Here is a 13,223-nt window from a genome sequence, read left to right as displayed (position 1 = left end):
TGAAGTTCTTGCCCTTACGCACCATAAGCACATCGTGCTTATTCTCTCGCTTGAGCGTCTTTTCAGCGGTTTTCAGCATACCGTGAAGCTCAGTAAGAGTTTTCTCCATGTTGTTCATGTTGTAATTCAACTTGAACTGATCATATCCACTATGAAGCGAATGGAGAATGATGTCAATAGCCATTTCATTTGAGACGTCAGAATCTAGAGCTCTCATATTCCCAAAGAGTCCAATCATTTTAAGAACATGTGGGCTCACTGGTTCTCCTTTCTTGAGCTTAGTCACAAGGATCAACCTCTGAGTCTCGAATCTTTCTATTCTGGCTTGGTCCTGAAATATGTTCTTCAACTCCGAGATGATTTGGTAAGCATCCGAGTTAATGAACGTTTTCTGAAGTTCAGGACTCATGGATGCAAGCTTCACACATTTGACATCCCTGTTGGCCTGGATCCAACGGTTAAGGGTAGCTTGAGTTAAGTCCGGCCCGGCGGCCGCCGGTAACTCTTCCTCGAGGACATATTCTTTTTCCTCATGCATTAGAACTATTTGTAAGTTCCTTTGCCAGTCGAAGAAATTGTTGCCATTCAACTTCTCTTTGTCGAGAATTGAACGCAGGTTTTTACGATTTAATTTCATTTAGTGGCTCCCACTCAAACCAATAATTATTCCGGATAATGAATTGTAAAATATTAAATTAAAACTCGCGGCCCAGCCAAAGTAAATAAAATATTAAATTAAATATCCCGTTAGCCCAAATTAATACAAACATGTCAAGCCCAACGAAATAAACAAATTTCAGAAAAAATGTCCAAGTGCATGCTTGGACTAGGCTTGCGCCCAGCCCATCGTAGCGCTTGTGTGGCCTACGAGGCACACGAGCAAGCTCGCACACCCCGCAGCCTGGCGCGCGCGTCCCCGCAGCTCCATGCTGCCTTGCGCGCTGCGTTGTGCTCGTCGCTACGCTGGGCGTCACAAGGATTCGTGCCCTCCTTCGCTCGCAGCACTCGCAAGCCAAGGCACCTTCCTTGCTCGCCCTTTCCTTGCCCAGCGCGCGCGGCACCCATCTCGCTCGCTGCTGCCCGCGTCGCTGCGGCTCGGCACAGGCATGGCAGCCCGCGTGGCTCGTCGATCCACACGTCCAACCCACCCTTGTGTTCGTGCCTTTGGTTCGTACTACGGACCAACTTAATTAAAAAAACAATTTAATTTCACGAACTTTGCATTAATGTTATTTTTCATAAAAAGTTACGATTTTTATTTTCGAAAAACAACGGTTTTTACGATTTAATAAAATTCACGACAATCCAATTTCGTAAAATATTAAATCAAGGCTCACATTATTCAAATTTTAAGAACGAACCAATCAACCAAAAATTTGAACTTTTTAAATAATAAAATCCAAAACTTTAAATCGTTCTTCAAACATTTAAATTTCAGATTTTAATAATTAGGTTTAAGTGCGATTAAGATTAATGAAACCATTCAAAAATTTAATCCAATAATTTTAAAAATTAGCCACTGGCCCATGAAATTATATTCCCTTTCCCAATTAACCGATGTATTAGATCTAAATTATTTAAAAAATCAATTAGGGATCTAATTTTTACGAATTGGGGAAAAGAAAAAATAGGGTTTATACTTATCGGAAAAATCTGACATTTTTATCATAGATCAAGAATATACCCAGAAACATCGTGTTAAAATTTCAAGAGATTCCGAGTTGTTTAGGTTGACCTTGTAATTGAATTACTTTCCGACACTTTAAATTTTATATTAAAAAATTAACAAAAACGCCCAAAAAAACGACACTTCGAGGCCTGTTTTTGCAATTCCGTTCGCATGAGTTGGTCTTAGAAAATCGTTTTCAATCAGATTAGGGTAAGAAAAGTCGAAAAACCGAATCTTTTTTTATTTCGGAACAGCTTATGCGATAAATCCAATAATCCAATAAAATTTCCGAAAAAATCAACAAAAATTCTAAAAAATTCGACAGCAGCAAAAACAATAAAAACATGCTAAAAATATGCTTTGAATACATAAGGCTCATGATACACTGTAGGGGAATACAGTTAAACATAATAACATGTGCGGAAACAATCCCCAAAGCCAGGAAACATGTATAAAGCACAGATTAAGCATACTTACATTCAAAGCGTATTTCCCTAGTAATCTGTCAACGAACACGAACTTAGAACTCCACTTTTCATTCCTCTACTTGGTTCACCGACACGATCAGATCCGTCTTGATAACCGTAGCTTAGACAATTAATCAAGAGTGTTTGCTTTTTGGGAAGAACTCGGTTTGGAGGCAAAGAGAGAATTAGGGTTCTCTGAGTATCTAGGGTTAGAGTGTGATTGAATTGTGTTATGGAAAACTTGGGTGTGCATTCGGCTCGTGGGCTGCTCTTCGTATTCGCGACTAATATCGTTCCGGATATTATTTATCGTTTCGTATACGATGACTCACCGTCGTACGATACGATTTATTCGTTTCGCCCAGGTTACGAATATTCGCGATACGATATACGATTCCGATGCAAGGTCGTATCGTATAATACGTTTTCCAAAACTAGTTCCCGAAAAGCTATTAAATGAATTTCCGATTCATTTAATCCGGTGATCTGTTACGTGCCATTGGTGTGACCTTGTAGGTTCAGTCAAGAGTAAGTTGTGAGCTTAATATTCATTAGAACTCACTGATCGGAAGCATTGCTCCACCTAGCTGTTCCGATAACTTGATCTCACTGAATTAATTGTTCGCAATTAATCGGAACCTTGGTATTAGACGTAATGCACCTTGGGTGAATGACATATTTCCTTCATGGCTCACCTTCTTCTTTTCAGACTTGGTGCCGCTTGTTTGCTTAGTTGGGATGGCTTTCTTGCCACCTTTCTTAGAATTCCTCTTCTTACCAGATTTTTTGAACTTGCCCCCACGCACCATAAGCACATCTTGCTTATCACTTTTGAGCGTCTTTTCAGCGGTCTTTAGCATACCGTGAAGCTCAGTGAGCGTTTTGTCCAGACTATTCATGCTATAGTTCAGCTTGAACTGATCATACCCGCTATGAAGAGAATGGAGGATGGTGTCTACAACCATTTCTTGAGAGAACTGCTGATCCAGCCGACTCATATTCTAAATTAATCTAATCATCTTGAGAACATGTGGACTTACGAGCTCGCCCTTCTTGAGCTTGTGTCAAGAATTTTCCTATGAGTCTCGAATCTTTCGACTCGAGCTAGATCTTAGAACATGTTCTTTAACTCACTGATGATTGTGAAAGAATCTGAGTTGATGAACGTTTTCTGTGGATCTGCACTCATGGTTGCAAGCATTAGACATTTCACATCCTTGTTGGCATCAATCCAACGATTGAGAGCTGCCTGAGTGACCCCGTCGCCAGCGGCTTCGGGCATCGCCTCTTCCAGGACATACTCTTTTTCTTCCCGTATAAGAACTATTTGCAAGTTCCTTTGCCAGTCAAGGAAGTTTTTCCCGCTCAACTTCTACTTTTCGAGAATTGATCGGATGTTGAATGAATTGTTATTTTCCATAGTTAAAACTACAATTGAAAAGAATAAACAAATAAATAACCATTCATAGTTTCTCTTAATAAACTTAAATTCTAGCATTCATGCATAATTCAATATTTATTAAGCATTTTATTCGAGTTTTGTGTTCCGACAGGTGTGAATAAAATGAATCCAAGATCCTTAAATCATTGAAGAATTAAGCACATTATATATTTAGACTCAATTCTAAAATATTTTAGGTAAGCAAATCCTTTGCTAATAGTCTAGAAACTACTCTTGGTTGATAGGTACGTCTAAGGACTTATTAGGTAAACCTATCTAATGTCCCACGACATAAAAGGACTCTTTACTTACATCGTTGAGTTTCACCAAAACTGAAGGAAATAGTGCCCTTGGTCCAAGTATGCATATAATATTAAGTCTAATAAATGCGGTTCAGTATTAAATAACAAGTTAAAAATTCAGTGAGATCAAGTGAGCTGAATGCCTCACTAGAGGCCGCTTCAGTTCAAGTGGAATTAATTATATTAATCCACATCTTACTCTTGACTGAACCCGTAGGGTCACACAAATAGTACGTAAACGGATCAAGTATTTAATGGCATTAAATACTCCATCTATGGATATTCGGAATCGACGGATCTTGGTTTCAGTGGGAGCTGAGATCGTCACAGGCAAGAAATGAATACTCCGGAAACGATGATATTGCCGGAAACGGAAATATGGGTTGTATCGGAAATATAAATATTATCCAAAGTCGTAGATGTTGCCGGAAACGGAAACATGGTACGTATCGGAAAATATTATCGAAAATGGAAATATTGCCGGAATCGGAAATATTGCCGGAAACGGAAATATTGTCAGAATCGGAAATATTATCGGAATCATAAAAAAATTCCGGAAACGGAAATATTAAATATTTGTTCGAAATGGAAATTAATTCCGGAATCGAAAATATTAAATATTGTTCGTATCGGAAATAAATTCCGGAATCGGGAATTTAATCGAAAGCGTATCGTACGAATTAGCATCGGACGAGGCCTGCCAGACGAAGTCCCAGCACGAGCCGGGCCATCGCCCAGCAAGCCATGCGCGCCACACGAACAGCCAAGGCCACGCCAGGCCCAGCGTAAGGCCAGGCCCAGCAGGCCGTGGCAGCGCGCGCAGCGCGCGCAGCGCGCGCAGTGGGTTGCTAGCTTCGCTGCAGCTCGCGTGGGCTTGTAGCTCGCGTGGGCCGAGCGGCCGTGTGGGCTGTGCGCGGGCATGGACTGCACGCTTGCGGGTCATGCTCGTGTAGAGTTTGTGTTCAAATACGAAACCTAAAAAGTATAGGTTTTGTTTAATGATTAAATTCTAATCCTAAAAGATAAATTAATTAAATAAAGAATTCTACTAGGATTCTAATTTAATTAATTCGTATACTAGTAGGATTCGATTACTTATTCCATGGTCTATAAATATGAGTTAAGGGCTCATAATTTACATCGAGCATTCAAGTATTCAAAGTGATTTTGAGAGAAAAATTCAATCACACAATTGCCTACAACTAGCCGAAAATTCCAAGTACCTTAAGGGCGATTCTAGTTGATCAAGCTTAAGGCGGATCCGGACGTGCTGTGGACTATCTACGGAGGGACGACACTTGGAGGGCACACAACAAAGTGTATGCATCTAAACTATGCTAAATGATTATGTGTAAATAATATGCTTTCCTGGCTTTATGGTTTTTACGCATGATTTATGTTTTGTCATATGAATCATAACCTATCAGTGGTATCACGAGCCTCTTATTATTTTCATAATCTAAATTGCATAAAAATGGTTAAATATTACAAATTTGCAAGGAATTAAAAGGGGTGATTAATTTTCGTAATTGTTAATTAATTGCAAATTGCGTTTATTTAATTATATGTACGCAGTTTTTCGGCAGTTTCTTCATTACTCATCCAAATCGAGTGATTTTTGTGTCAATTCCGCATGAAAAAGGCATTCTAAAATTTTCGGCCGAACCCAGAATTCCCAAATTCGAAGCCTAACTATGACTTTTCGGAGGTTTTAGTTTTTCGAACGCAAAAGTTTGTAAATTTAAGATGTTAAATTAAATATTTGCGATTCTTGTTGATAAATCTTGAATTTTTGATTGACCTACAGTATATGTTTAACAAGTTTGAATGCCTAGCCTTGTTAATTATACAATCTAATTTGTAATTATGATTAATTTGTTGAAATTCGAATAATTTAGAATTGATTTGTTTTTCATAATTAATTAATAATTTAATTAGATGCCTATGATTAAAAACCACCATAAAAATTGTTAATTTGTGTTAAACTTTAAATTTTTATGACCTAGATTTGAATCCATGATTAATCGGAAATTAATTGATTAATAATTTTCGATTTTTCGCTCTAAAAATTATGTAATTAATATGTTTTATTAATTGTCATTAATTTTGAATTAAAAATTTTAAATTTTTATGCAATCTCTCATAAAACATGCACGCACAAAGCATGGACACTACGTGTTACCCTTAAGGGGTGTTGTATAGTGCGGGCATGCGACGACGAGCAATGGAGCTCGTCGCCCATGCGGTACGAATGCAGCGAGCAAGGCGAGTTGTGCACGAGCACAAGGCAGCAGCCCTGCCTTGTGTCGAGTGCTGCGCGCATGTGGGCGATGGGCGAGCAGCAATGGAATGGCACAAGCAGAGGCGCGCGCGCGCGATTGCGAGAGCTGGTCGCCTAGCGATCGCAGCTCAGCGCGCCAACACGCGTGGCCTCGAGCGCATGCTTGCGCGAGCAAGCGAGCGAGCACCATCGTAGCCGCTGCGTTCGCGCGTGGCTGCTGCGATGATGTGCCATGGGCCAGCGATGGTCGTGCAATCGATGGGGCTTGGGCGCAAGCCCAAGTGCTTGTCATGTTACGATTATCGAGTTTTAAATTTTAATTTGAAATTTTCAGTTCATGTAATTTTAATTGATTTTAAAATTAATAATTTAAATTGTTTTCTTGGATTTTAATTTTGAATATTAAAATTATTATAATTTTATTTATTCTAATTATTTTACTAAAATTAAAAACCTTGAATTAATTTAAAATTCGACTGAAAAATAAATTAAATAAATGGATTCAATTATAAATTTATATGAGCTTTAAATTTTAATTAAATTTGTATGTTTTCGGTGAGACTAGAAATACATTTTTATGTTTAAAATTAGTAAAAGCATATGAATTTATTGGTTTAAGTGGGAACCCCTTTTTAGTCATAAACTCTTGATTAGGTCTACAAATCCTTTAAGGTTAAACAACTTGATTAGAATTAATAAGGACTGAATAATTGATAGGTTATTGGTGCCCTTGATTAATTGCTGCAAATGTTTATATGATGCATACAATGTGTTTTAACTAACCAATTATGTGGGCCATTCATGATAATGAATGGATGAATGGTATATATTGTATATGTACTGTTTTGCAGGTTATGAAGTGACTAGTATGGCCCAAATAGGATAGAAAATATGGTCTGCGTACCATTAATTTGAATGTAATTGGTCTAAAGTACCAAATTTGTTTTTCAATTCAAATATGGTTTGCGTACCATCAAATAATTGTAATTAGTTCAATTATAGCTTATCCTATTTGGAGAAAATGACGCCTCCCACGGTGAAATTAAGACGAAGTTTCCATTTTCGAGACGGACTTTGAAGTTGAAGCTTCAAGATGAAGTCGGGCCATACTAGATCACATTTATCTTATGCATGCTTTAAGTTATTTATTGCTTTAAATATGTCTTAATTATGCATGAGGTTGTAGCTTGATTATGTTGCATGATTAAGGATTTTAGTTCACTTAAAATCTAACCAACATAGTAAGAGTCTTAAGTTTCAAACTTAAAAATTGAGTTAAAAGGTGCCATGCCAAAATAACACTTACTTGGATATCCTTTACATCGATCTTAGTAATAGTTTTCCGCCATAGTGAGGTGTTACTTATCGATACTAATTACACTACTAGAAAAAGGACATTTAACGACAAACAATTTCGTCGTTAAAAGCCTCAATTTTCGTCGTTAAAGGTTTTAACGACGGACATGATGTTCGTTGTAACAGGTTCCGTCGTTATTGCCTTTAACGACGATGTTCGTCGTTAATAATTAATGTTTATTAACGACAATCTACCGTTTCGTCGTTAAGCATTAACGACGGATTATCGGTTCGTCGTTAAACATTCACGAAGGATTATTGTTTCGTCGTTAACTTCTAACGATGAAATCATAATTGGTCGTTAATAATTAACGACGAAGTTAAAATTTCATCGTTAAAAGTTAACGACGAAACAATAATCCGTCGTTAATGCTTAACGACGAAATGGTAGTTCGTCATTAAATACTTATTCACTATGATCAATTAAGCAATAACGACCAAAATATCCCTTGTAAAATGTCATTCCCAACGGTCAAAAAGTTTGAATTTTGGCAATAACGACCAACTATAATGTCGATAATATTGCAATCATAATAATATTATTTGCGCTTTTCGAAGCACCTACATTTTCCCTGTGAAACAATATAGATATAAATCAATTAAACAAATTAAAATTTCATTACTCAAAATATTTTTTACAATAGAATTTCAAGTTATGTTATCAAAAATCACATCCCCTTGTCTTTAAATTCTAAAAAAGCTAAAAGATAAGTAATTCTTGTTCAATCTAAAAGAACAAAATAAAAATGTAACTAGTTGATCGACACAAAACTATATGCAAAAACTGTAGTCTGACAAAAGCTTGAGTGCTGATCTTCAAGGTAGCCTCCTTCCATGCATACTTCAATAAACCTTCTTCCTCCTTGATTTCTTCTCTCCAAATCTTAAAATCTAACATAAGTTTAAAGCCCAATTATAATGATGATTAATGAATAAAAGAATTACAATTCTAAAAATTTTCTATGACAAGCAGATGGAATAATCACTTACGCGGTTAAAATGCTTGCCAGGAAGGGGAACCAGACTTCCAGTTGGGACAGATTGGCAAGACTTGCACAAGCACAACTGGTATAAGAAATAGAACAATCAGAAGTGTGCTTGCGACTATTATCACCACTCTAGACATCCATCTTTGCAAGAACGTTGCTTGGGAAATGGCCACTACACGTCATCTAGCTCAGGAGCTTGCTCCGTAACCCATTTTGTAAGTTTCTCAGATTGTTGTAAACGTGAAGCAATTGCAGCACCAAATCTAGATATGAAGAATACAAAAACAGCACGTACTAACTTCACCATTAACAAAAGTACAAAACAAAGATGTCAGCAACCACATACGACCACCATTATGTAATTATGTAATGTACTTAATATTTAAATCTAAAAGAACATGAAGCTTTTCATTGTAATCTGGGAAGTAGATGTACTTGACAGAAGACTAATTGACTGTAGTGTTGATACAATTAAATTATCAACAATGGTGTTACAATCCAAGGCCTTCAAGTGTCAGGACACTCCTAAACTACAAGCTAGCTAAAACAAATCAAAATAAAAGTTCAAAACCCTGGTAAGTTATGTTGAATGCTACCTAGTAATACTAGTTTTTTTTATCCACATTAAAGCGTTGCTCAGTTAAATTAAAACAAAATTATAGCTTGCAAACAACTAGCAAAGAAACAAGCAAAGTATATCTAAAACCAATCTAGCTCATACTATAGAATAACTCTTTTGCAAAACAATCCAAAATAAATCTAAATTCTTTAACAAACATGAGTAGGATGGGTATCTACTATTTTTATCAATTAGATTATATCTAAATGTAGGATGCAATTACGAGTACTAAAATGGACGGCCTTGGACCCCTACAAATCAAGAAATTGAAGAAAAAGGATAGGAGGACTCTTGGAACAATAGTGTTCATGACCTGTTAATGCATCAAATAAACATCAGAGGAATAGGTAGCTCACAGCAGCAGAACACAAATTACTAGCTTACTTCAATTTGAGAAAGACAGTATGTTAGCTTTGCTCTTCCTTCAAATTTAGTGACCTAAAGCAACATTGAACAAAAAGACTTTGCACCACCGCACCAGAAATTTAAACATAAAAACCATGATAATTTATTATCCTATGCAAGTAATACAAAGTATAATATATACCTGCTGGATGAGAATGTGAGGAACTCCAACTCTCTTAGATCTCCACCAGCCATGCGCTTTTGCTTAGAAATTAGCTTTCTAGTGGAACTTTCTTATCTGCAAAATTTCACAATGAATGTCAAAATAGGTTGATCTTTTTAGTTAATATAAACAAGGTTGCTTTGATTTTGAACATAACACTAACAGATAAAATTATTTCTTTAGCTTATGACCAAATTATCCACTAGATTTCTTTACTAAGGCTACTAACTTACTAGGCATTGGCCAGCTTCTTTACAGGAGATTTTTTTTAGTGCATAAAATTTCAATGGAACCCTTTTCATGTTATACTTCATAATCAACAGATGAAACAACAGTAATTAAGACCAGCAAAGTCAGGGGAAGGTAAAAGTAGTCATAGAGATTCCCACACATTGTACAAACCTGATGGTAAAAGTAGTCACAGCTAGAGATGTAAAATGTGGTGCTTATCCGCAGGATCATTCTTGTTGACATACTTGAGAAGTTCGATTTCATCCAAACTTTTACAAATAAAATCCGTCATTTTTAATGACTTTTAGCAAGCATAAACTCCAGTCTGGATATCATGAGCCTAAACAACTTTCCTGAAAGCCGCAGAACCCAAGTACTTAGTAATGCAATATCGCCCCGCAACGACTGTGTGCCAGACGATAGGAAACTCTTTACTCTCTTCAAAACCTGTCCGGAAAATTACAGGAAAAGTGTATATGGAATCTAGAGCATAGTCAAATTTTGTACTAAGTTGAGCTAGCTTAAGAAGACTTCCACTCTGATTACTAAAAATTCATTCTTTTCATTTGAAATTAACTTATCTGTATTTATCACATCTAGTTTTCGTTGTGATCAACTGAATTTTAACTTGGAAACATATTTTTCGCGAATTTTGCAAGGTGAAAAGAACAAAGTTGTAACTTCTATAATGAAAGAAAATATATTAGGCACGACTTTCCACATTCCCTACAAGAAAGAGTAGTGACAAGCCTATTCTTCCGACGAATGACTCTTAGGTTAAATACTAGGTTCTTCAGTACTTTTAACCACTTCTTTTTCATCATGAGCTCCAAAACTATAATTACAACTATTAAAAAGAAGCAAATCCTGCTTGTAAGTTTCATAGATCCATCTAGAACCATCCAATTCTTCAGCCAAAACCTTTCCATTTCCTTCCACCAAAGGGACCCTTGTGATATCATATAATGACCGGGAAATAACTGATAAATGGGGTGTGATCTGATATAGAAGATCTTCTACATCAGATCGCACCCCTTTTCTTTTTTATTTACTTGCTGGTTATAATGGAGGAGGTGCAGAAATCATAGAAAGATAACAAATGTGTTCGCCTTGAAATAAAAAAATCCCTACCAATCTACACCACAAATTATGAAATGCTAATGCAGCCAGTATAAAACTTATAGAACAGCCTAGGCATTATGCAGGAAAGTTAAACAAAATAGAATGAAGGAAAGGTCAGGTATTCCTTACCAAATGTTGTTGAGCAGTTGTCCCTCTTTCCACTGCAACAACATGAGTATCATTAGGCAGGCCATGTTGTGCCAATTTCTGGACAAGCAGGAAGTGTTGCCAAACCCATATATACAACTAGGGTACATTCAGGGTCAACAACATTCTCTGCTACATACAACAGATCAGTTCCCCCATTCCTTGAGTGTCCGGTGACTGGTGAGATATCTAACACTAGTTGCGATGCCTCAACGAAATTCCTAGTTCAGCTGATATACCTGAAGCAGCAGTAATACCTAACAAGGAAGAAAATTTCAGACTACCACTTATGGTAAATAATATTTGCTACAGCATTTAGTCACTATTAAAGTAAAGCAACTTTTTCATAGGTGCGACAAAGGGAGAACAGGTGAGAAAACCAAAGGGACCCTTGTGATATCATATAATGACTGAGAAATAACTACCTTTTCTTTATTATAGAGACTGAGAATAACTTTATACAAGTAGTTGACCAAATTCAAAAATAAGTATGCAAAGTGTAATGAAAAGAAAGAGTGGAAGAAAATCAGATCACCAATTCTGGCAAGATCAATAAGTAAATCAAGTAGGGGAAGGATTCGGATTCATGTGGAATCCAATGTTTAACGCATTGATGTGATCTGGTAACAATGGAAAACAAAAACAAAAACTGTAAATAGTCACAAACTAAGACCTGAGTCGAGTGGAGTTAGAGACTTAGAGTCATCACCTTCTCAAAGTCCAAATTTGTGCTTCATATAATCATAATGCAATAATTCATGTTAATGAAAACCAATGACCTGACCTTTATAGCTACGGTTTGCCTAATTCGGTCCTGATTTTTTGTTTCTGAACTCTCAATCCAATGAAGAATAAAAAAAACCTCAAATTGGGATCAATACACAAGTCAATTCAGTAAAACAAAGGGCAAGATCAATATACCAGAACGACTAACTTCCCGATTGAAAGGATCCTACCTACATGCCTCGAAATTTTGCTAAAATACCCAAACCTCCAATTTGAAATTTATCAATTAAAACATGAAAAGGATAGAAGTACACATATTTAACCTAACATAATCCATCAAAACAATCAAGGACGATTAAAAAATTAAAATAAAATAAGAACACAAGAAATAATCTCGCGTACCATTGCCGAATCACCTACTCCCTCGCCAGAATATCAACGACCTGATTGAGAAGATCTACCACCAAGCCTTCCGATTACATCGCAACACATTCCAATTCCACCACCAAAAACGCCATCTAGTACATGATCCACCACCAATTAAGCATCTACCCATTTCGATTCTACCACCAACATCGTCTCCTTTGCCAATTACACCACCAAAACAATGGCCAGAGGTTGAAGTTGTTTCTCGTTGAAGATCGATATGAATGAAAGACGGTTTAGTCGATAGAAAGGTGGGCAAGAATTTGGGCTTTGATTTCCACTCGCCGCCATATCTTGAATCAGAGAAAAATATACTTAGGTTTTGGTGTGAGTTTGGTGGAATATTATGAACTTATTAAAAGTGAACAATAACGACGACACTAATGTGAAAATGCAAATTCAATTTTTGTTTTAAAATTTTTTAGATGTCCCGCGCGACGTTTTTTTAACGTGAATTACATTTTAGCTCTTTTAACGAGAATGTTTTTTCTCCCGTCGTTAGTTAGTTGTCGTTGAAAGCATTAATTCTAGTAGTGTAAAGGGGTAAGGTACACAAATAATTGTGAGTACATGTTAGTTTTGGTGAAACTCAACGATATAAGTAAGGAGTCCTTTTATGTCGTGGCAAAATCGATAGGTTTACCTAATAAGTTCTTAGACGTACCTATCAACCAAGAGTAGTTTCTAGACTATTAGCAAAAGGCTTTTGCTTACCTAAAAGATTTTAGAATTGAGTCTAAATACATAATGTGCTTAATTCTTCAATGGATTTTAGGATCTTGGAATAATTTTATTCACACCTGCCGGAACACATAACTCGAATAAAATGCTAATGACTTGTTTAAATTGCATGATTGCTTTAATTTTCAAGTTATTACT

At 36.5% G+C, this 13,223-nt stretch overlaps 1 long non-coding RNA gene across 1 annotated transcript; it reads right to left on the bottom strand.

The window, feature by feature from the left end:
- Positions 1 to 8,115: 8,115 nt before the first annotated feature.
- On the bottom strand, positions 8,116 to 12,735 carry LOC130461236 (uncharacterized). Its single transcript, XR_008921648.1, has 5 exons — positions 12,321 to 12,735; positions 10,095 to 11,449; positions 9,672 to 9,767; positions 8,507 to 8,803; positions 8,116 to 8,407 (listed from the first exon to the last, which is right to left on the bottom strand). It is a non-coding gene; the product is annotated as an uncharacterized lncRNA (long non-coding RNA).
- Positions 12,736 to 13,223: the final 488 nt, after the last annotated feature.

This window comes from Spinacia oleracea, chromosome 5 (genome assembly GCF_020520425.1).
Source record: "Spinacia oleracea cultivar Varoflay chromosome 5, BTI_SOV_V1, whole genome shotgun sequence".
Classification (NCBI taxonomy): Eukaryota; Viridiplantae; Streptophyta; class Magnoliopsida; order Caryophyllales; family Amaranthaceae; genus Spinacia; species Spinacia oleracea.
Note: the sequence above shows the minus strand (reverse complement) of the source record. Positions and strands in the feature narration are given on the sequence as shown.